Below are 2,500 nucleotides of genomic sequence, written 5' to 3'. Positions count from 1 at the left end.
GGAAAAAGAAAATGGAACCTGACGCCTCCGAGGAGGGGGCGCCCAGGGAAGGAGGGAGATCCGGGTTGACCTGGTGACCGGACGGGAAAGCGGCCACCGGGCGTGCCCGTTCAAACCTACGGGTTGACCTGGTGGCCGGGAAGCGAACCGGCCAGCAGGCGAACCCGTTCGATTCCATGGGTTGACCTGGTGCCCGGGAGGGGACTCTGAAAAATTTTCAGCCCTTTCGGCTCGGGGTTGACCTGGTGGCCGAGAGGGGACTCGGACGGCAGGCAAGCCGCCCTGGGCTCACCCTCCCCGGCCGCAGCGAGGGACTGCCCCCCACCCACCCACCCCCCCCCCCGGCTGACAGGATCAGGGCGCACTGGATGTCCGGGACAATATTTTCCCCGACGCCGGGGAGGGCGGGCGGGCGGAGGGGCTCTGGCGGCCAGCCCGGGCCCCGGAGCTCGAGAAGGAAAAAAGGACCGGGCCCGCGAGAGACGGGGGCCCTGCCGCAGGGGGGCAGTCCGACCGGGGCTCACCGTGCGGCAGGCCCGGGCGTCGGCAGGGGAAAGCGGGCGAGGAGGCGCGGGGGCCGGGTGCCTACGGCCATACCGGACCGAACGCCCCCGATCCCGTCCGATCTCGGAAGGTAAACCGTCCCGGGCCTGGCTAGTACTTGGATGGGTGACCGCCTGGGAATCCCAGGTGCCGTAGGCAGCTTTTCCCGGTCCGAGCCAGCTCTCTCTCCTTTTCTGGGGAGGAAGGAGAGGGGGGGGACGGGCCGGAAAGCCCCTCGTCGCTCCTGCCGAGTCGGAGGTCGCGGCCGCAGGTCACGGGTCTGGGCGCCTGGGGTCCGGCTCCCCACCCGGCTTCCTCCGCGGAGGACCCACCGAAGCCGCTGGGGGAGACCCCGGGCATGGGGCGGACTGGCCCGGACCCTCCCGGCCGCCGGCCCGCAGGACCGCCCCGAATCCCCCCGCCCCGCGGCCACCCAGGCCAGGCCTGGCCAGGCGGGACGGACGGCGGGTGTCCAGCGCCCAGCGGCTTCCGCCAGCGGGGACCCACGGCCCCCAAAGCCGCAGGGGGAGGCCCCGGGCCCGGGACGGACTCGCTCGGACCCCCTGCGCCCGGGCGCCGGCTCGCGGGACCGCCCCGAATCCCCCCGCGGCCACCCAGGCCAGGCCTGGCCAGGCGGGACGGACGGCGGGTGTCCAGCGCCCAGCGGCTTCCTCCAGCGGGGACCCACGGCCCCCAGAGCCGCAGGGGGACACCCCGGGGCCGGGACGGACTCGCTCGGACGCGCTCGGACCCCCTGCGCCCGGCCGCCGGCTCGCGGGACCGCCCCGAATCCCCCGCCCCGCGGCCACCCAGGCCAGGCCTGGCCAGGCGGGACGGACGGCGGGTGTCCAGCGCCCAGCGGCTTCCGCCAGCGGGGACCCACGGCCCCCCAGAGCCGCAGGGGGAGACCCCGGGGCCGGGACGGACTCGCTCGGACGCGCTCGGACCCCCTGCGCCCGGCCGCCGGCTCGCGGGACCGCCCCGAATCCCCCCGCGGCCACCCAGGCCAGGCCTGGCCTGGCCTGGCAGGCCGGCGTGCAGCTCCCCCGGGCTTCCTCCCCCGACGACCCGCGCCCCCCCGAGCCGCAGGCGGAGACCCCGGCCCCGGGGCGGACCGGCCCGGGCTCGCTCGAGCCCCCTGCGCCCGGCCCGCAGGACCGCCCCCCCCCCCCCCCCGAATCCCCCGGGAGAGGCCCGGCCTGCACGCCACTGACGACCCGCGGCCCCCAAAGTCGCGGGAGGCGCCCCCGGCCCCGGGGGCCGGTTAGCTCCGTGTCGCTCCGCGCCCCCCCCCCGCCCCTCGCTGCCGGGACCGGGCACCGCCCCAGAGTCAGCCGCAGCCGGACGGCCTGAGAGCTGCCCTCCTGTGGACGACGGTGAGTTTACCTTGACACTAACCGGCCATCAGCCAGGTCAACCCCATTGCTAGACTGGGGTGGACCTGGTGGCCGAGTGGGGACTTGGAACATTTGACAGCTGCTCCCCGGGGCTTGACCGCTTGTCCTGAACGCCCCCCCCCCCACCCCACCCCCCCCAGCCCCCGGCTCCTGCTCCCCTCTCCCCAGCCTCGGTGCTCCGCTCCCTGCCTCGGAGGCTGCCCCTTTGCGGCGCCTGCATCGCCTCCGAGGACGCGCACCTTCCGGAGGCTGGACGTAAAGCCTGACGCCCGCCACCGCCGCCGACCCGGCTCTCCGAGGGACGACTGTGAGGCCTCCCCCCACCCCCGGACCGCCCTGGGGACGACTGCTAAGCCTCCCCCAACGGACCGCCCGGGGGAAGACTGCTAAGCCTTCCCCGGACCTGCTCCCTCTCGACTATTAAGCCCCCCCTCTGTGGTCCTCAGGACCGCTGCCGCGCAGCCCTCGGAGTGGGGTGACACCCGGGCCGGAAAGGAAACCGGCCACCAGGTCAACCCGTCGAATCCGTTGGGTTGACCTGGTGGCCGGAAAGCAAACCG

The 2,500-nt window shown here is 75.1% G+C and overlaps 1 non-coding gene across 1 annotated transcript; it reads left to right on the top strand.

Moving 5' to 3' along the window:
- The first annotated feature begins 583 nt into the window (after positions 1–583).
- LOC128823857 (5S ribosomal RNA) lies at positions 584–702 on the top strand. The gene has a single exon (XR_008442092.1). It is a non-coding gene; the product is annotated as a 5S ribosomal RNA (ribosomal RNA).
- Positions 703–2,500: the final 1,798 nt, after the last annotated feature.

The sequence above is a fragment of the Malaclemys terrapin genome, chromosome 15 (genome assembly GCF_027887155.1).
Source record: "Malaclemys terrapin pileata isolate rMalTer1 chromosome 15, rMalTer1.hap1, whole genome shotgun sequence".
Lineage (NCBI taxonomy): Eukaryota > Metazoa > Chordata > Testudines > Emydidae > Malaclemys > Malaclemys terrapin.
Note: the sequence above shows the minus strand (reverse complement) of the source record. Positions and strands in the feature narration are given on the sequence as shown.